The sequence below is a fragment of the Protopterus annectens genome, chromosome 15.part0 (genome assembly GCF_019279795.1).
Source record: "Protopterus annectens isolate FY-2018-M chromosome 15.part0, PAN1.0, whole genome shotgun sequence".
In the NCBI taxonomy this organism is placed as follows: domain Eukaryota; kingdom Metazoa; phylum Chordata; order Ceratodontiformes; family Protopteridae; genus Protopterus; species Protopterus annectens.
The window spans coordinates 226,498,182-226,521,287 of record NC_056749.1 but is presented as its reverse complement, the minus strand read 5'-3'; positions in this window follow the sequence as shown (position 1 = coordinate 226,521,287).

The window sequence follows — 23,106 nt, the reverse complement described above, 5'->3', positions numbered from 1 at the left end:
AGTCAAAAGTGGAGTCCCTCAGGGATCGGTCCTTGGACCTCTTGTCTTTGGCATTTACTTCTTTGAAGTCCAGGCCAATGTCAATGGTCTCTGGCACACTAAAGTTGTAGATGATTGCAAATTAGGAGCTGTCATTAAATCTAACACTGATACAAATGTTCTCCAGGAAGGGCTGATACAGACAAACAACTGGTGTCATAGCCATGGACTAAAACTAAATGCCAAGAAATGCATAACAGTATCCTTTAGGACGTCATCCACCCCAGTTACTATCATACTGACAACATTCCCCTCAGAGTTGGCCGAGTAGTCAGGGACATAAATCAATGGTAATCTAGCCATTGAATTTCACATGTCTACAGTAGTGACGAATCATCTAGGTCCAAGGAAGTCATTGTTCCACTTTATTTGGCATTCATCAGACCTGTCATTGAGTACAATGCCCGCTTTGATATGTACCTAACCAGGCATATCCAACAACTGGAACATCCATAGAGCTTCCTCACTAATACAGGGTGTAAGTAAAATGTCCTATGCAGACCACCTCAAGGCCCTATCCCTGTATTCACTCTCCTACAGGCTGTTGAGGGGAAATCTATGCCTGGCATATAGGGCATTGTCAGACCCCACTCTAATGGACCTCCTGCATATCCACAAAACAAACAGCACCAGAATTACCCATTCTAAAGACTTAAACCTAGCCTGAGATATATATGAGACCTGCTAGACAGACAGGTATGTATCCCAGAGACTACACTATCCCATCTATGGAACAGGCTCCCCATCCATGTGAAGCAGAGTTCCTCCCTAACCCAATTCAAGTATAATTTAGACAGTTGGATGGGGAACAGGAAATTCCTCCCTGACTTGGCACCTATATCTCTAACGGACACAATCAACCTGTAAATCATTAATCTTCCAGGCCCCTGCTTGCAAATGTTTTATCTCCCAAGCCCATGCTTACACATATCAAGGGTACCAGAACTTGTCAAAGATTTGGAATGCATAGCTAGTCTTAAAAAGGCCCTTGTGGTCATTAGCCTAGTAAATGTCTATGAACCTAGAAGAGGGTAGAGGGTATAGATCAGGGGATGAAGGTCCTTGTTTCTTTCTGTTGTTGGAAAGACTTCAGTTATGTTGATTATGGTGGACTGCAAAAAGTGAGCATAATCATTACCAAAGTGAAATCACTCAATGTTAATGGTTAATTCTTGGTAGTTGAGGAGTTATTTAATGTCCCTGTTAAGCATTTTATTTCTTTCCAGAAATGATAGGCTAGAGCAGTTTGCTTCCTGTTTCTGTCTGAGGTACAGGGCTTTTGCGATATTTGTTGTATTTCTTGTTTCTTTTCTTAAACTTAGAAAGGTTTGGTGCAGCTCTGCATTGTTTGGATTATTTTTCCAGTTCTTCCAGGCTGAACCTCTGGTTTTAATTTTGTTTTAATATCCTCTGAAAGCTATGGACAACACTATGATCCAAGCCTTATTTTTGTAAGGGGGTACAGTGTATCCTGAATTGTGGTCAGTTTTGTGTTGAAAAATTCTAAAGAAGAGGCGTGTTCAGACATGGCATACAGGAGAGTTCAATATCTAGCACTGAGTAGGGTGTTGAGATTTAGTAGTTTATTATTGGGGAAAGATCTTCCTTCGATTATCTGAGATTTTTTATATATATCTTTTGAAGGCCAAATGGATTTAATGGGTGATCTGTCACTCGGAGTACTGGGGAGTATTTCAGTGTGAAGACACTTATTTTGTATGTTGGTTATTATTAGGTCAAGCATAGAGCTAGAGACAGTTCTTGCATTGGCTTGAATAGGAACTTGTATTATTTGGACAAGGCCAAATTTTTGCAACATTTTATTCAGAGACTGATAATCTTGATACAAATAATAGAGAACTAACCAAATAACAAAAAATGTACAGTATGTACAATATATAAGAGATGAGTACAGCACATATATCATAAATAACCAGAAATGATTAAATGTCAATCAGTATATCTAACAGTCAGTAAAACAATCAGAATTCCAATGATCAAATTTATATTCATTAGCCAGGTATTTTTTACAATTTTTTTCTTGAATGTTGACAGATCATTAGGTAGATTATTCCAAGATGTAGAGCCTAGCTTTAAGGCAGGATGTTTTACATACAGCAACACAAAAGCCGGGTCTGTTTACCTTAAGTCTGTTGGAGCTGTGGAGTGTGTATGAGGATTTGTGGACTTGTACCTTGTTACTGAGGGTGGGGTAGTACCTGTGCCAATGTAGTTTAAAAGTGAGATTATTAGGTAGGTATGAACCTCGTAGTAATACAGAGCCCTTTGTCTCCCTAAATAGTAAGTTAAAAGCACCCAGGGTATTTCTCTGATAGAGTCTGTTCAAGAAACAGGGCATTTGCTGCCTGTGCTGGTGAAACAAATGGATAGACCCCAAACTATATCCCAGACAGCCCAAGCTCAATTAACAACTTGGGTGCTTGATGACCCAGGGAGGAACGGTGGACATGCCCATCCTGCGGGGAGGGGGCACGTGCACTAGTTGATTTTCCTAGTGCACACTAGGAAAACAGCTATGTTGCATAACGTTTGGGTGAGTGAGATATCCCTGCTGAAGTCGACCTCTAGAACAAGTGAGGGTGGTGTAGCGCAGATGCACACTGCTCACCACACCTTTGGGTTGTCACACAAGGGGCATGCAAAAATGTCAGAATTACAAACAATCCCTGATGGTCCTTCCCAACCCACCCTTGCCCCTGGTGATGGCAGAATGAATCATGACCAGCAGGCAGAAGGGTGAAGAGAAGTAAAAAAAAAGGGAGGTGTACCTATTGTTTTATCAGGTGGTCTTAATGTGAGGAAGGAGGCTTAGGTTTTATGTACAGGTATTAGTCATTCTGATGATTCTGTACAAATGAAGGTGCTTGAAAAAAGATGGGTTTTGTGGTACAAAAAAGGAGAGGATTTTTGTGGTAACTGTCCTCCATATTGATTTTTAACGTGTATTTATTTATTTTATTTTATTTTATTTCATTTTTAGCATTTGTTTACCAGGATTGTCCATCTGGGCATACATTGTCCCTTTTCAGAAGAGGCTTGAGGAGAAAAGTACAAATACATGCTCAAAAGGTACAAAAAGCAGATAAGAAAAATTGCAATTGCTTTAAGCAAGTTAACAGAATGAATGCAAATAGAATACATAGTAAAACATAAACAGGATTTTACATATCAATAGATAAAACATTTTGTAAGGCTTGAATAAACTGTAATATAAGAGTACAACAATGGTTCAAAACAAAAAAATGGAAGGAAAGAAAAGAAAGTAATTTATGACAGTAAGCTTTTACAACGTGAGGTTTGAGGAAAAAAGTATTTAAGTAATATGTTGGTGTAAGTGATAGCTATACAGTGGTGATGCAGTTGGAGCAAGGTAAGAAGACAAGCTTGAGAGGCAACACCAGAAAAATAGGTAGAGGTGCCAGTATAGAAAGTGGTTTGATCATGCACTGGATGTGGCAGAGGGCTAAATAAATGATTAGTAGTTAAGCTGAGTGAGAGGAGGATTGGGGAAGGCTTAGAAAGAGGACGAAAGGTCACTGTCACGAAGAGAGGTTGTAAGGTACTCTTATACGGTTTGTCCCTGGGTAGAGGGAAATACAAAAGGGATGGGATCTGATCAGAAAGGAGTGAAAGAAGATGAAGAGAAAAATCAAGTAAATGAGCCAGGAGATGCTGAATAATAACAGGGTGCAGTAAAAATAAGCAGGGCTTGAGAGGAGAAGAGTAGGATGTGGTAAGGACCGGGGAAAGAATAGTAAGTGGTTCAGAGAGAAAGGATGAGAGAGACACGGGCTATAGATATAACATATCAGTATGGCGCCCTTAGATAAAGTGAAGGATAGCACTGCTTAGAATACACTGTGTGGATGTATAGAATAGCCAGGAGTTGAACAGAAACACAGCCATGTGTTCGTCAGGTGTTGTTCTGAGACTTACAGTTTCACCTGAGGTATTTGTTTAAGGGCAAGGTGGATGGAGTCCAAACAAACCACCCTCATTTTTTTATGAGGCCCTACCTCCCTCTGACTTCACTTGCAATGAAAGATTATTGCAAGATAACCGCTCACTATTATCTCTGTTCACCACTTACTTCCTAAAGGTTTCTGCTATCTCTTCTACTGCTCTCACAAACTCCTAATCCTTTACAAAAATAGACACTTGTCTGCAAAATGACCCAATTTACATTCCTTCCTTTCACCATTCCTTATTGTACTTGCACTATTGAATGTTCACCCTTTTCTGTTAATATAATTATATACAAAAAGTAAAACAGAGGATCACAGGACATCCTTGCAACAATTCTATCTTCCTTTCAAAATCCCATGTTAATACCCTATTCACCAATGACAAAACCTTTGTTTCAGAATATAAAATATTACATCACAAAATTACTTTCGCCTCTGCCTGCCCCAAAAGTCTTCTATTTAAAACTTTGAAATCTATTTTAGTAAAGCTTTCTATTGATCTAATGAAATAATACTGTCTTTACGTAACACACCACTAATACTAACAACATTTTCTACCTCTTTGCTCCCTTCACTGCCTGCATTTGATTTACACAAACCTTTTCTTCATATTGATACAAAACCTGCAAAAAATATACAGTCTTCTCCCTTGTATACTAACAGTCTTGCAGTTGAGCCCTCTCCCAGCTAATACAAGGCAAGAAAATGCTCTACTTGACTTTCTTTCATTCTCATTTTAATAGTTACCCTCATGTTATACTCCCATAAGTCAAATATATTGAATGTGTTCAGGGTCTCAGAGTATTTTACATTTTCGCTTCAACCATGTTATTATTTTATGTAGGTACACTTTTTCGGTACAAGAATGGCTGTCAAAGAGGAGATGCTTGAAAAATTGCCCCAACGTTATTAACCATTAAATGGTGCCAAATCATTCCAAAAAGCCTCTGTTAAACTAATAGTTTGAAGCTTGACTTATACGTTTCTTTTCTAGGAACAGTAATAAATGCAAACAAGCTCCTCAGGGATATCCCACACTTTTTTATTATAAGTTCATATATCACAATTGTTTTTTAATAAGGTTGCTTCTCCAAACCAGTCAAATATTTATTCTGTTCCATGCATAACCTGCAGACAGAAAACAAACTATTAGTTGTTTGGCCAGAACACAGATTATTCATTACCTTCAATGGCTTTCCTTTTACTTTAGTCAACAAACCTCTCTGTGAGACATACTTTCATGCTACCAGCTAGCTCTTATGTGCCCTGACTTAGTGACCAGTCCTCACCATCATAATACACCACCAGCTAGTGTAGACACCTCTTTTTTATATGGCAATGTCGGTATCTCATTCTTGTCAGTGCTAAATACTTCTACCGTCATGTATATATCTTCTGCAGAATCCCGAGCATCCATAGTGCCATGACCTGATGTTGATCTTCAGCAGATATTTGACACACTCAAATCATCCTGCAGTTTCTGGGCAGTATTCATAGAAAGTGTGTGTCATGGGGTAGTGGTTATATGCCACAGAATAGGGATTGTATACCAAAGAGTGGTGGACACAAGTCCTTCGAGATTCATAAAGGACATTGAACAGTGAGGAAATCTGTATGCATAGTCTGTACCATTTTATATTGGCAGTACTCTAAGCTAGAATTTCTCTTGCTAATGAGCCGCCTACCTGCTATTCGCCTTAATATGAAAGTATAATTAATATTAATTAAAACAAAGGATAACAATTGGAATAAGATTCGGATGTAAGATATGAAAGGAAAAAATGACCCAAAATATGAGATCCAAGTACGAATGAGATGAATACTGGAAGGAAGAAAGTATGCAAGTAGAATTAATTCAACGAGAGGAGATGAAAGCTAAGAGAGATGGTGAGAGAAAGTAATAGTGACCAAGAGGCCGAAGTGATGCTTGGAAGGTGTCTGAAGTCTTTGAAGTATGGAGAGAAATGCTGAGAATAGAAGAACCAGCTGTACAGAGGAGGAGGAGAGAGGTGTGGATTAGATACTTAGGCAGGGTTGAAGGGCTGTGTATTCTGTTGCACAGTGGAGTACAAAGAGGAGGGCATTGTCACTGCAATGACAAACCATACCTGTGGGATGACGGTACCAGAAAAGAACAACTGCACTAAGGTGTGCTGATGCTCCTCAATAACGCCAACATTAATTTCTAACTGTGGATTTATGTGCTCTGTTTTACTTTATACCTCAGCATCTCACATGTACGGATGTACTGTAATTAATCCTCCAACCATCACCAGGAGTAGACAGAACAAATCTGTTTAGAGCACTGGTTAAAGAGAAGACTATCAGTACAGAACAAATGTGATTAGAACAAAAAAAAAGGAATGAATTACTGCTAGGACAGTGAAGAGCATAGATTGGTATGCATAGCAGTTAAATGGGATGGACCACGAGCCTGTTTCTGCTCTCTGAATTTATTTGTGATAAATAATTCTTACTTTATTAGGTGTGGAAACAGCCAACAGCATAATCCAGTTTTATCGTCATCACACAGTACTGTATGTGTAACTGGAATTTTGATGGACACATAAGAGACTGTGATATAATAAATCTAATTATTTCACCCCTCCTGATACCTATTTTACTGCTGTTCTGATTTAATAATATGTATCTTTGAGCTACAGTATAAGGTGTTTCATAGTACAGTGCTTTCACAATCTCATGTCCTCACCTAGAAATAATGCATTATGCTTGAAATCTAATAACATTTCATAAACATATTTTTATGTAAGAATAATTGTACTTATGTTAAATACATAACAACTAAGGGTTCCATAGTTCAGTGGTTAGAGCACAGGCCTTGTAAACTAGATGCTGTGAGCTCAAATCTCATTAGACCCTGAATGTTACTTTTCAGTAATAAATTAAGCCACAACACTGCTGGAAAAGATACCCTGATACAATATTTTACCAACATACACCTACTGATAGTCTGGATACATTCCAAACTAAACTCAAATGACCAGGCTGTTTTTGAACGTTCAGTTTCTTATTTATTTATTTTTTGTTTGTTTGCCAAACAATTTGTTAACCGGTTGAAGGGTTGGTGCAAGACCCTTTACAGCAACTACCTGCATCAAAATGACAAAGACAACAAAGGTTAGAGAGCAGTAATAAGGCAGCTAAACGGGTAATATTTCATAAGTAAATCTAGTATAAGGACATCAAGCTGTAGAGACATAATTATAGCACACAGTAAACATAATCACATATATATTACCCTCATAGTAAAATGCTGGATTGACATGCAGTACAATTGTTTTAAAAGTAACATTATTTTCACAAATGTGTACAAAACCTGAGACAAAAGTCTTATTTTTGTAATTACTTATTGACATTTGATTACCGGGGAAAGTTCGGCTGAGTAGAAGACCATTTTCATTGGAGGCCTGTGGAGATAAGCTCCAAATTATTACAAAACATTTTAAGAACAACAATTTTACAATTTTCAAAAATAAAACAAAAACATCTACAGTTTAAATATTTATAGCAAATTAGTGATAATATAAAAACATTGGTTAAGAATTGATACAAGTTAAATGACAATCATTTAATATTTCGATACATTTTAGACAGTTTGCAAAGAAATTAAAGGTAAGTTAGTCTAATACAAACAGGAACTGCAACATGAAGTGAGGGAAAAACAGACTTATGGTACATTCAGAGAGAGAAAGTCATAATATGCATACGACATAACCATGCGATTTTTGCTATTAAATACAATATGATTAATTGTTGCTCAGGTATATACTAGGTCCATAAGCCACAGGAAGTTGAATAGTTCCATAATGCTGGGGATCACTGTAGCAACATTAATGTCATCAGCAAATTTCCTCACCAAATTATGATAGATAGCAGGCATATAAGATGTGAATTTATTAAATATAAAGGGTAAAGTACTGAGCCCTGAGGTACCCCCATTGTAATCAAGCAACAAAGAGAAACAGAATCCCTGATTTTAGGAGGTGAACTCCCCAACACTGGAAGGTGTTTTACATCCCTGTAATGCCCGCCTTTAATGGTATTATTACCCTTAGAATTGGCTATCTGTTAAACTGTTTGAATTTGTTTTATTTTAGTATATACCATTGTTATGCCTTTGATATAAAATAGTTCCTCCGTCTAATGTTTCAAAGTGTCTGTAGGATATGTAACTGCTGATGAAGGATGTATGCAAAAGGCAAGATACATATTACGTATGTTTTTAACAGTGTCTATAGAGATGCACACACACACAGTTAGTTAAGAATAATAAATGCAAACAAGTTCCCCAGGGAACATCCACACCGTTTATTGCAATCTCCTGTATCATCTTTTTTAATCAAAGTGCTTCTGCAAACCAGTTATATATTTAGTCTGCTTTACAAATCATCTATGAGTGGAAAACAAATTATCAGTTATTTGGCCAGAATACAGACTATCCATTACACCCAAAGGCTTTCTTTTTACATTAATAAACAAACCTTTCTATAAGCCATTTTCCTCACACTCACAGCTAGCTGTTTTGAGCCCTGACTAGTCCTCCTTATGACTCTGCACTCCCGGCTAGCGTAGTCACCTCTTTCTAAGTTGCAATGTCTGCAGCTCATGTCACTGCTGACTACTTCAACAGTCATATATCTATCTTCTTCTGCAGAATCTCATGTACCCATTGTAGCAGTGTGTGATGTAGAGTCTCAACAGATCTTTTAGTACTCATTTCCTCCTGCAGTCTCTGGGTAGTATTCATAGACAAAGTGTGCAATGGAGTAGGACTTGTATGCTGCCACATCTGTATGCATAGTCTTGTACCACTGCATAATGACAGTACTGTAAGCTCCAGTTTCTCTGGCTAATGAGCCACTTACCCTCACCTTGATATGAAATTATAATAAATATTAATTAAAAAAAAAAAAGAATTAAAATTGCCATAAGATAAGGATGCAGGAGATAAAATGAGAAACATGACCCAACTATGACATCAAAGTGCTAATGAGATGAATACTAGAAGAAACAGAATGAATGAAATTTGATAAGAAGGTGAGAAGAGGAAGTAGTGACAGAGCAGGCCCAAGTGATGCTTGGAAGGTGTCTGAAGAATATGAAGGATGGGGAGAGATACTGAGAACACAAGATCCAGCTGTATAGAGGAGGAGGAGGAGAGAGGTGTGGTTTAGATAATACTCAGGCAGGGTTGAAGGTCTGTGTATTCTGTTGCACAGTGGTGCATAGAGTACAATGCAGAGGGCACTGCACTATAGTGACTAACTATATCTGTAGGATTATAGTACCGGGTAAGAACAACTGCACAGAAGTGTGCTAATGTCAATGAAGAGGGTACTGCAGTGACAAACTATACCTGTGGGATTATAGTACCGGCTAAGAACAGCTGCACAAAAGTGTGCTAATATCAGTGAGGAGGGCACTGCACTGCAGTGACAAACTATACCTGTTGGATTATAGTACCAGGTAAGAACAGCTGCACAAAGGTATGCTAATGTTCCTTATAGAATCACAGGAGGTTACTAGGCTACTGACCATGGGGCCTTTACAAGCCTAGCCATGTAAAAACCTGAATACCCTTTTTGACCAAGTTTAGACCCTTGTTGTTATCAGACAGATACTATGATCAGAAGGACTGTCCCTATCCATGAGGGACATAGATGCCACCCCCAGAATGAATTTACAGTCACTCATCCAGTTGCCTAGGTTGCTCTGGAATACGGTCATTGAGAAGCTCTGCTTCACATGGAGTGAGAGCTTATTCCAGAGGAGTGGTAATTGCTGGGAGATATATCTGTCTCTCCAGCATGTTCTGTTGATTTCATAGGCTAGGTTGAAATCTCTGGAGTGAGTTATTCTTGTACCATTTGATTTGTGGATGTGCAGCAATTCCATTATGGTAGGGCACAAGACTGCTCTGTAGGCCAGGCACAGGTCTCCTTTAAGTAGTCTGTATGATACACAGTACAGTGACAGGGTTTTAGTCTTTCTATGTATGTCATGTTTTGGAAGCCCTGGATTCTCTTAATAAGAAATCTCTGTGGTCTCTCCAGTTGCATACAGAAGGGAGCATTGTACTTGATTAGTGGTCTGATAAAGGTCGAGTACAGTGGAGCTATAACCTCCCTGGTTTTGGATGTGATGCCCCTATTTATGAGATGCACAATGTAGAATGCTTTTCTTACCACTATGGACACATGGTGATCAAAGTTTAGATTGCTATCAATCTGTGTTCCCAAGTCTCACACCACTGAGTTTGTACTTAGAGGGGTGCTATCTATATCATAATTAGCAGTGGATACTTCCTTGCCAAGGGGGATAATGAGGCATTTTTTGTGTTAAGTTTTAGTCCATGAGTTTGGCAACAATCATTTGTCTGCGTCAGGCCTTTCTATAATATGTTAACCTTGTTGAGGGACTCTGTGATTGCACCCAGTTTACAGTCATCTGCAAACTTGGTAAGCCACAGGCCATCTACCTTCACCTGAACCTCATTATCCCCCTTGGCAAGTAAACTCTGATCACTAATTATGATATAAGATGACATTCAGTACTAATCTCTATGGGTGTGAGACTGGGGAACACAGATTGACAGCACAAAATCAGGCTTTGATCACCATGTGTCCATAGTGGTAAGAAAAGCATTCTAATGTGTGCATCATATTCAGGGCATCACATCCAAAATCAGGTCAGAGAAATAGATTCCAAACAGTAGAGGGCCCAGTACAGATCTTTGCTGTACCCCACTGGTAACTGGTTTACTGGTGGAGGTGGACTCCCCAACTTGACAATGTGCTTTCTGTCATCGAGACAGTTTGCTACCCATCTAGTAATGTATGGGTTGATCCCAAGCTGGGAGCATTTCTCCATGATACCAGAATGTGGGGTTGTGTCAAAAGCCTTGGCTAAATCAAGATAGGCAGCATGTACTCTTTTGCCCTCATCCAGGGCTTTGCTGACATTCTCAAAGAAGTCCATCAGGTTTAATAAGCAGGATCTACCCTTGATGAAGCCAAGCTGGGTCAGGTCAAGAGTTTGAAGGTCGCCTATGTCCTTGTAGATAAAGTCCATCATGATTCTTTCCATGGCCCTGCAGATAAGGCTGGTTAGGCTTATGGGTCAATAGTTCCCAGGATCACTTGATGGACCTCCTTTGTGCATGGAGATTACTACTACTGTTCTCCACTCTGCTGGGACAATACCAGTTTTCAGGGTATGGTTAAAGAAAGTGTTGAGGGGTTCTCCTAGGTCTTGTTTTAGATTGTTAATTAAGCAGCCTGGGATGTCATCTGATCCCATAGAGGCTGTGTTTTTGGCGTTGGAGAGAGCTTGTATGACCTATTCTTTAGAGATACTTGATAGAGGACTGGTGTTGGGAATGATTTGGGGTATGTCAGGTGGAGACAAGGGGGTGAAGTTATCACCTAATCTGTTGGCTAGCAAGTTGGCAATTTCCTCAGGTTCAATGTGAGTGGTACTGTTTACTATACGTTTGGCATACAGCTGGGTATTCCCTCTTAGGTTACAGATGTAGCTAAAGAATGCCTTGCGATTGTCTTTAGCTAGGGATGCTAATTTAGACTCATAGATAGCCTGAGTTGACCTAACATGATATCTGATTTGCTTGTTCAGGCTGTGGAGGGTATTCTTCCCCTTTTGGGTTAGTTCCATCCTGTTCTTAGACATCAGTTTCTTTCTTTTGTTGCATAACTTGTTTATACTTACAGTCCATCAGGGTGGCTTGTTCTTTCGGGAAGATCTGGTTTTGTACCTGTTAGATATGGCCGAGTCAATGCATTTCTTTAAGTAGTTATATAGGGCAATTGTGTATTCCTCAGCATAGGAGACATTGTTATCTATGCTGGCAGGGGCTTCAAAATGTTTTATATCATCGCTTAGTAGGCAATAATTAGCTTTGGAGAAATTTTTCGTTTTTTTTACTCCTGTGGGAGTGTCAGGTTTGATCTTTACTTCAAATGAGACAGATTTAAGATCTGACCTTACTAGGGAGGGCAACACATGGGCATAATGCAATGACCCCCCCCCCCATGTTGGTGAGCACTAGGTCCAGGACATTTGAGCCCCTCGTGGAGGTCTAGACTGACTATTCCAGGACATTTGAATTAACAAAGTCCAGGAACCTCATACCAATCATGTTTCTGCTCCTGTAGTTCTCCCACTTGATGGAGGGATCTCTGAAATCTCCCATGACCAGGGTGTTTGGCTGTATGTTGACTGACTCTAGCAAGTCCTGGTAGGCTGTGTGTGCCTCCTGGTTCGTGGTGGGGGTCCTGTAGCTAGTGATGATGTGGAAGGGTGTTTTCCCTATAGTTAATTGGACCTGGAGTAGCTCCAAAGTTGTACTGTCTCACCAGTCTTGAGATTTATTTGGATTTGATGAATATGGATACATATCCACCTTTGATTCTTTCATACTCATTTTGGGAAAACACAGAAGTCTTCACAAACTACATGAAACCAAAAGATCATGGCATTGAGAATGAAAAGATTAAAATGCTCCTTCTAATTCCAACTTAACAATAAAAACAATAAACAATAAGTGCTTTCGTCCATTAAATAACAAACTTCTTCAGATAAAATAACACTCCAAATGATTGTTTAAATACAGTACAATAAAAAACAATTGGTTAAACACAAACATATCATCCATCCTAATTCACTAAAATTCAACAATTTCCACCAATAAGAAATACCAAAAGTTGCCCTTCTGGTCCAATAAGCTTTCATCTCAATGCTGCAGGAACCTATTACTTATTCCTGTTCAGTATGCCTCGCCTTCTCATGACTGGTTAACACAGACCATACTCTTCCAATCAAATACCTTCAAACGTCACCCACTTACTGGTAAAAAATGGCAGTTCTTATTCCTGTTCACCTCGCCTCCTCATTGACTGGTTAACACAGACCATATTCTTCCAATAGAATACCTTAAAACTTCATCCACTCATTGGTAAAAAATGGCATATCTTAAACATCATTGATCCCCCTATTCACTAAACAGTCTATCGTTATTATTGCCCTTTTTCTCCTGTCTTTTTCTACTCCACATCGGGTACTCAATATGAACTGAGTAAGGCATTCAGCAAAATACATAAAATTAAAATAATCACTTTAAATACTGAATACATTATAAAATAACTATAAATAAGACCTAAATGGCTTATGCCTTATTTCATCATTCAAGGGCTTTGAAATTCAATTAACATGAAATGGAGGACTGTCTATTAATACCCGACTACAACCCCACAGTCAAGCAAATTTGCCTGGACAATTCTTTAAATTCTAGTTGTAAAGCTTGCAGACTGCCCATGCAGTTTGAGTATACTGAATCTATAACAAAACAAAATAGTGCACAGGGTATTCATTTATATGCTTTGCTAATGCATTACTCAAATTCTTTTTCTTAATGTTATATTCATGCTCAAAGATTCTAACTCTTAATTTACGATCAGTTTTACCCACATAGAACCCAGGACAGGCCCTGCACTTAGCTACACAAACTACACGGGTCTGTATCAGAACACTGAAGTATTAAAACTTTGAATGTTCTGATATCGAACACTATTCAGCGAATGCTAAGAATAGCGAAGCTGCAGAACAGTGAATTCTTTCCTTGGGAAAGAATTTGGTTGGCCATTTCTGTGGCTTTGCTATTCTTAGCATTGTGGTGGAAAGTTATGGGTTTGGTTCAGGTAAGTGTGCGATTGTTTGTACATTAGGGTTAGGGGCGGGTTAGGCGTGTGTGCGATAGTGACAGACTTTAGGGTTAGGGGCGGTTTAAGTGAGTTAGGGTTAGGGCACGAGTTAGGTGTGTGTGCGATAGTGACGGACCTTAGGGTTAGGGTTTGGGTTAAGGTAAGTGGGTAGATAGTAGTGTATGTTTAGTGTAGTGTAGCGTTAGATGTAGGAATTTAAGTGTATGTGTGTGGTTGCTGTTTGTTTGATGTGCTTGTGTTGTGTGTATGTGTTTCGGAGCAGCAAATTTTTTCCATGGGAAAAAATTTGCTATTCTGAATGTTCGATATTTTCCTGTTTAGATGTTTTGGGGCTGATGAAATACCATTCGCTATTTTCATCTTTCGATAATGTGATATAAACGCAACCTACACATCTAGATTTGCAATTATATTTCCCTCTAATTATTTATTTCCATTTATCTTGAACTCTCTACACTCGTTAACCCTCTTATAATATAGGCAGAACCCACACCTCTTAATTTCACCATTTTTACAATTAAATTAATTATTCCTTTCTAAAATGTTTTTCAAATTTGGGCCCCTATAAAAAAAAAAAAAAAACTAATCTTTCATCTACTTTGTTCCTTATGGAACTTTCATCCGCTAATAAAATCCAATACTTACTTAGAATCAATTTTATTAAAAGAATGTTACTACTAAAGGTGGTGATAAAGGGAATGTTAAAGTTAGAACCTATCTTATTATCATTAGATGTCCCATCCTCCATAATGTTAGAGGAAGCAGACCCCTCCTGTTTAATAACTGACGCCCCAGTTTTGGTGTTCAAAATGCCCAATATCATGTTTCATGGTTACTTCAAGAACTAGTTCACCCAACATGTTCTTTGGGTAACCTCTCATTAAAGACATTTCGACCAACTGAGAGCATTCTTTCTTAAAATGGTCATCCAAAGTGACCATTCCATAGGCCCTAACAAGTTGCCCTTTAACCACGACCATTTTTGATTCATTGGATGGGCACCAGTGTAATGTAAAAAACAATTGGAATAGGTGCTCTTCCTATATATCTTAGAGACAAACCTTCCATTCTCTCTGCTTGTTTTGGGGTCTGAATGTGTGAAAGGCATTGTAGCCTTGTACAGCCAGGATGCTCTCAGCGGCCTTGAACCAAGTCTCAGTGACTGCACAAACGTCAGCATCTTCCAAGGTGAGGAGTGGTTCCAGGGAGTGCAGTTTCCTGTTTAAACTCCTAGCATTAAGCAGCATGATCTTGAGTTTGTTTTTAGTGGATTTCTTTACTTCTGGAGTTTTGTTGTTTGGACATTGCCTAAAAAAGGTCTTTGGGGAGGCAAGAATTTTTGTCAGTATTCTAAAGCTTTGAAGAGACAGATGAAGGTAATCTCTGGCAAAGCAGTGTGGACTGTCGACCATCTCTTCCCAGGCAAGGAGATACTGGATACCCCCTGGAGTGACACCAGAAGCTAAGCCAATTATCGAAATCAATCATTTTTTGTCTGTATTGTGGCAACATCCTCAGTGAATATACAATGCTGCTTAGGGCTAGGGACATACCTGCCTGGGACACATAATCTGAGAGTTCAGTCATGTCTCTCTTCATATAGTCGAGGGAGGTACATCTCAAGTCACTTACACCAACGTGTACTAAGACAGAGTCATAATGGTAATTGTTGCTGAGCAACTTGAGTATGTGCGCGATTTGACAGATCCTAGCACCTGACAAGCAGCTGACTGTGACCTTCTCCTTGTTCAACCTGGTAAGGGGGAACATCTGTGTGTCTCACCACTGAGTCGCCTATATCCTGAATATTTGGTTTTGAGGTGTTCTGTCTTAGGGGCTTAATTGCTGAGACACTGATATATGTGTTGTTGTGTGTTGTGGTGGATTCTGTTCATATATCGGTATGTGTATGTTTGCGCTTGGGAGGTCTCTAGTCTTTTGGTAGGATCTTAGTAAGTACCTCCACATATATGAGTTTATGTGTTTTGACCTTCTCTTGTGTGAGAGGGAAGTTTTGTGTACTGACAGCCTGTTTTCTGTCTTGCTTGTTGTATTGTGAGATGACTGTTTCTAGTTTCATGTTATAGTTACATCGCTCACATACTGTATTTGTTTGCTTTAGGAGCAAGTGGTTGTTAGTGTACAGGAGGCAATTGCTACACTGCCTCATATATACTAACATTCATTTCTTACAGTGGATTTATGTACACCCTTTTACCTTATACCACAACATCTCACATGTACAGATGTTCTATAATTATTCCTCAAAGTATCATGAACTACAGACAGATGAAATATGATTAGAAAAATCACAAAGTAAAAACTCCCAGTATAAAACAAATGTGGTTTGAACATAAAGTGGTGTGAGTCATGAGAACGCATTATGTGACAGTTTAAAACCCGTACAAGTTTAAGTTTTGCAAGTAAGTGCAAGTCTGTTCTGAAACTGGCCTTTTCCAGTATTTTTTTCTGAAAAAGAAACTATTTAATAACTGGACAGATCAAACGTTAAGGGAAATGTTATTAGATTTGAAAATAAACAGTAAACAGATGATTATAAATTAAAGATTAGAAATGTGGGCACAAAAAAGCAAACAAGATATATAATAATAGTCACAATAGGCATTTGGTGGCCTTAAAAAGTAAGAGATTTACAGAAGCAAAAAAAAAAAAAAAAGAATAAGTGGAACATAACAGTTTAAAGAACAATCAAAAGAAGATACAATGTTTATGCAAGAGTACTTAGAAAGTATGAATGAATATAGAGCAATAGTTTTAGAACAACTGTTTTTTGACAATAACCCTAATGCATCAAACTTGCTGACTTAATGTTTGAGGCAACAAAATTAGGAATAATGGAAGGTAGAAGTGGACACAAGAAAAATATAGATTTAAAAGTAAATTATTGAAGTACACCGTAAAGATAAAACACAGAGGCTGAGAGTAACACACAAAAATGGTAACACATCTGAGACAATTACAGTTCTCTCAGTTATCAGAAATAGGGATGTTATCAACAAAAATAAAGGGAACAGAAATTAAAGAACAGTGACAAACAAGAGTACAAGAGAAAGTCCCTGGAAGTGAAGGAATTCTAATACAGGTGTAGAAAAACATGGAACATGAAATATTAACAGGCATGCTAGTGCTTTTTAAACAATATTTTCTGGATGAGTATGTGCCCTTGACTTAAAAAGAAGCAGTATTGGTAGTTATACCAAAGGAGAGGAAAGCCTTATAATCCAGTGTCAAACAGACCCATTTTTTATTCTGAATCATAGGTTCATAGGTAGGTACTAGGCTATCGGCCCAAGGGCCTAAGTAAGCCTAGTCAACAAGGTTCCCTGGCTTAAGCCACCCAAGAAAGTTAATTTCCTGTGCCACTGTCGAGTAGAGCCACAGAAGTGATCCCCTGGGTATATTTCCTATTTCCCATCCACTCATCAAGATTTTTCTTGAAGAGTGCTAATGAGGAACTTTGCTTGACATAGACGGGTAGCTTGTTTCAGAGTATAGGAAGTCTCTGGGACAGGAATCTATCCCTCCAGCATAGCCTGTTTATTGTGATGACAAGGTTTAGGTCCCTAGAGTGTGTAGCTTGGAGGAATTGGGATTTCTTAAGTCGAGGGAGACAGCTCTGGATTTAACATAGCTTTATATGTTAGGCAGAGATCTCCTCGGAGTAGGTGATATGCTACAGAGTAAAGCTGGAGTTTTTTTAGACGGTCAGTGTAGGGCATCTGTTTGAGGCCAGTAATCCTCTTTGTGAGATACTTCTGTGACCTTTCCAGCTGCTGCAGATGTCTTGTGAGGTACATTCCAAAAGGGGCATTGTACTCTATAATTGGTCTAATGATTGCTGAGTAGCGGGGAACAATGACTTTTTTTTTCCTGGATAAGAACCCTTTTGTGATGAGGTGTGCCACATAGAAGGACTTCCTGACTACTGTGGCGATGTGATTATCAAAGGAGAGACTACTGTCCACCTGGGTCTCAAAGTCTCTTATCACACATTCGGCATCAAGTAGACTGCCATTTATGTGGTAGTTCATGGGCACAGATTTTTTTACCAAAGGGCATGACAATGCACTTTTTGGCTTTGAGCTTGAGGCCATGCCTGGCTCTGACACCAGGCATCTATCTCAGTGAGGCCCTTCTGTAGGATGTCCACATAATTTGGGGGACTCAACTATGGCTCCTAGTTTGCAGTTATCTGCGAACTTTGTTAGCCAGAGGCCTTCTGTTTTAGCCTGTACTTCAGAGAAGTAGATTCCAAACAGGAGTGGTTCCCAGGACTAAACCCTGTGGTACTCCACTTGTCACTGGCTTGAAGTCAGATTTGGAGTCTGCAACTTTTACAGTGTGGGGGTTCTATCAGTGAACCACTTTGGCAACCCATCTTGTGACATAGGGATTTATACCTAGTTTAGTGAGTTTAGCTATAATTCCAGAATGGGGGATGGTGTTGAAATCCTTGTCGAGGTCAAGATAGGCTGTGTGAACCACCTTACCCTCGTCTACAGCTTTGGTGACTGCCTCAAAGAAGTCAATCAGGTTCAGAAGGCATGATCTGTCTTTCACAAACCCGAACTGGGTGGGTTCCAGAGTTTGGAGGTTACCAATGTCTTTGTTTATGAGTTCCACGATGATACATTCCATGGCCTTGCAGACCAGGCTCGTCAGGCTAATAGGGCGATAGTTCCCAGGATGAGTGGTGGCTCCCCCTTTGTGGAGTGGAATAACTGTTGTTGTGCGCCATTCAGTGGGCACAAAGCCTGATGTGAGACTATGATTGAACATGGTGCTTAGGTGGGGAGCCAGTTTGTTTTGAAGTTCATGTAAAAAACAGCCTGGGATGTTGTCCGGTCCCATGAATGCTGTATTTTTGGTTTTAGAGAGTGCAGCTTTTACCTGCATAGATGTAATTACAGGGACTCTGCATTCTTTCTGTATAGCTACGGGCCTTTTAGGGGGTGAGAGGGGGTGAAGTTAGCACTGAACCTATCTGCCAGGATGTTGGCAATATCAGTTGGTTCTGTAATTTTTGTGCCATTGTGCTGTAACGCAGAGCAGATCTAGGTGTTGCCATTGAGATTCTTGACATAGCTATAGAATGCTTTGTGGTTGCCCTTAGAATCAGTGATAATTTTGTTTTCGTAGCTAGCTTTGGATGATCTTATAAGGGATCTCAGCTTCTTACTGAGGCTGACCAGGCAGCTCCTCCACTCATGGGATTTTACTCTTTTTTTCTGTTTGGGATAGCACGATCCATGCACTCATGTAAGTGTTTATAGAATGCATTTGTGTAGGACTCAGCAGTCGTAACTGTATTGTCCATCTGCATGGGTGTCATGAAGTTCGCCACTTCTGCCTTAAGAAGCATGAAGTTGGCTTTGGAGAAATTTTTTACCGTGGTTTCCTTAATGGTGGGTGGGGGTGGGATGTGGATATCTAGGGTGATTAGCTTATGGTCGGATCCGACCAATGAGAAGTTGATTTCAGGTGTGGAACACCGATCACTCATGTTGGTAATGACTAGGTCTAGGATATTGTTGCCCCTGGTGGAGGTGTGGATAAGTTGATTCAGGGCAGTGGAATTTATGAATTCCAGAAAGAGTTGAGTGAAGGAGTTGTTACATGAGTAGTTTTCCCAGTTAATTGTGGGGTAGTTGAAATCGCCCATTATTAGGGTGGTTAGTTGAACTATAATATTTTCCAGTATATCAAGAAAAAAGGAGTGGGAATCCTGGGGCATGGTGGGGGATCTGTAGCAAGCTACAATTTGGATTGCAGTTTTGCCCAGAGTTAGTTGCACTTGGATAACCTCGGATGCATTATGCTGTACAACTAGCCTGGAGGTGTGGATATCCTTGATGAATTTGGACACATCTCCACCTTTGGTGTTCTGATCCAGGTTAGATGGCAGAAAAGTGTGGTGTGAGTTATAGCTTGGTACTGCAGGGGTGCACTCTAGAGCCTTGAACCAGGTCTCAGTCACTGCTCAGATATCGATGTTCTCCATTTTAAGGAGTGCCTCGAGTGAGTGCATTTTGAGATTTAGACTTCTAGCATTGAGTAGCATTATCCTCAGTTTTTGCTTGCCTGTTCCTGTTACAGTGGTGAATTTGTCATTTGAACCTTGCCTAAAAAAGGCACTATGGGGCGACAACAGCCTTAGCCAGTATCTGGAATCCCAGGGGTGGCAGGTGCAGGCCATCTCAGGCAAATGTTGTCCCAGGCAGACAGATACTGGATCCCCTTAGAATGACACCAGAAGCTTAGCCAATTGTTGAAGTCAATCATTTTTTCCTTGTACTGCAGGATCATTATGGGTGATGGCATGATGCTACTCAGGGCTAGGATCATACCTGTGTGGGCTACAAGATCAGAGAGCTCTTCCATGGCTTTTTCATGTAGTCCAGGGAGGTACATCTCAGGTCATTCACACCAGCGTGGACAATGACAGAGTCATATTTGTACTTGTTGTGGAGTGCCCTGAGTGCGTGGGCTATGTGGCGGATCCTGGCACCCGACAGGCAGCTGACAGTAACCTTCTCCTTGTTTAGCCTGGTGAGTGGGACATCAGTGTGCCTGACTATAGAGTCACCTATGACTAGTGTGTTGGGTACGTTGGTTTGCCTTATGGGCTGTGGTTTATTGGCACACTGAGTCTGTGGGCTGTGTGTCATTTGGGTTGTGTTGGGGGGTGGAAGTTGCTTGCATTTCTGCTTTGGAGGTCTCTGTTTCTTGAGCAGATTATTATTGAGTGCCTCTGCGAATGTTTTTGTGTTTCTATGTGTGGATTTTGGTGGTGTAGGTTTAGTGGGGCTATGTGATGAGTGTGGTATGGTGCAAGTGTTTACCTTCTCCTCTTGACTGTCAAGTTCAGTCTTGGTTGGAGAGAACTTTACCTCCAGTTTGGCTAGATAAGTGCATCTCACAGGTTGTGGTGTTGGGTGGTAGGAGGAGAGGGTTGCCTGTGTACATGACGCAATTGTTACATTGCCTCAAGATGCCCAGATTCATCAGACAGACAGGAGAGAACACTGGGAGCTGACCCTTAGACATGTCTGAATAAAAAACTACTTTCCTCTAGACAAGTGAGGAAAAGTGAGTATAAGAGCTGTTTTTCTCTGAGCAAGTGAAGAAAGTAAGTACAAAAACTGTTTCCTCAAGGTAAAGAGGAAGGTTGAGTGCTGTAGTAATTTATAGCTTATTTAATGCTAACAACAAGTTCTGAACAAGTGCTGAGCATGAATAAGCAAATTCAAGTGTTAAAACTAAGACTCTGTACCTAGATCTTGTGGTAGATAGGCTACCTAGTGCTTACCACTCCCACTGATAAGCTAGAATGCTTCCCTCCAACACAGAAGGGCTTGAGGGCTCAGAAGCTTACAAACAGTCCTGGATACAGCAAATCTGTATCTGGACTAGACTAGTTATAGGAAAGGTGGGAAACAAGCCCAAACATGGGCAATTAAACCAGAAAGTTGAGTGAGATGGAAAAATTGCCCAAACAGCCAATAAACTACAATTTCTGGGCCAGAAACCACTCTTGTGGTAGATAGGATACCTAGTGCTTACCACTCCCACTGATAAGCTAGAAGGCTTCCCATCAACACAGAAGGGCTTCGGGGGCTCAGAAGCTTACAAGCTGTCTGGATACAGCAAATCTGTAGCTGGACTAGACTAGTTACAGGAAAGGTGTGAAATGAGCACAGACACAGGCTTTTAAACCAAAAGGTTGAAAGAGATGGAAAAACTTCCCAAACGGCCAATAAACTACACTTTCTGGGCCAGAAACCACTCTTGTGGTATATAGGCTACCTAGTGCTTACCACTCCCACTGATAAGCTAGAAGGCTTCCCTCCAACACAGAAAGTCCTGGGGGGTCAGAAGTTTACAAACAGTCCTGGATACAGCAAATCTGTATCTGGACTAGACTAGTTACAGGAAAAGTGGGAGAAAATGCACAAACGCAGGCTTTTAAACCAGAAAGTTGAAAGAGATGGGAAAACTGCCCAAACAGCCAATAAACTACAATTTCTGGGCCAGAAACCACTCTTGTGATAGATAGGCTACCTAATGATTTCAACTCCCACTGATAAGCTAGAAGGCTTCCCTCCAACACAGAAGGGCTCAGAAGCTTACAAACAGTCCTGGTTAAAGCAACTCTGTATCTGGACTAAACTAGTTACAGGAAAGGCAGGAAACAAGCTTAGAATTTTTTTTTTTGAAAAGTGGAAAGGGAGAACGGAGAAACAGAAGATAATTCAAAATTAAGGACCTAAGTGGCTTGCCCTTCACAAATGTTCTCTCTGTATTAGGTAGAATGAGTTAGTGACACTAGATTGGAATAGAGCTGGGATAGAGGTGAATAGATGACTACAAAGTGTTCATGATGATTTTGTAAAAAAAAACGAATAGCAAAGATACTGCAAAGAATTATGGACCTGGATCAATGTGGATTTACAGAGAGTAGGCAAACATTTAAAAACATTAACAATTATGATTCAGAAAGATACGTTGGATAATAATATTAATATCAATAGGATTGGATAGTGAAAAAGCATTTGAGAGAATTGGGAATTTATAAATAGATCTTTTGAGGCATTTAGATTTCTACAAGCATGGGCAACATTAATATTTAACATCTGTAGAGGAGCTGAAGCTAGGATTAAGTTTGGTTGTGAGATGTCTAAAGCATTTATCTTACACGTAGAGCTCGACAGGGCTGTCCACTTTCACCATTACTTTTTTCTTTGTATTTAAAGCCATTAGCCAGAGGCATACGATAAGCAGATGTAATTACATATAAATGAAGAACTATTAATGACAAAATAGCCCTTCTTGCAGACAACATACTATTATACTAATCTGGTACATGAAATAAAAAGTATATTTGATAAACCAAAATACTTTCCTATAATAGCAGGAGTATAGAGTAAAGGAAATAAAAACAAAAGTTATAGGAATGAATTGTGTTCCAACACCTGACTTGAAACAGAACATTCCCTTTCTATCAGATTACATGATGAGAATTTGAGTAAAATGGGATGCTGAGCAAGCAGCTAAAGAAATGTGGGAAGATATTACTCAAAAGATTATTAGTAATATAAGACTGTGGAAAACAGTTCAGTGAAGAGAGCTTTCAGTGAATTGGTCGCAGGAAATTGACTTTCAGTGAAATGAGATTTCAATTAAATGAAGTAGACTCATACATATAGATATATATATAGGTTTACCTTTATATGTGCATTATGCACATGGTCGAATACCGTATGTTGGAAAGGACGTTTTCAAAAGTCCAAAACATCGAAAAA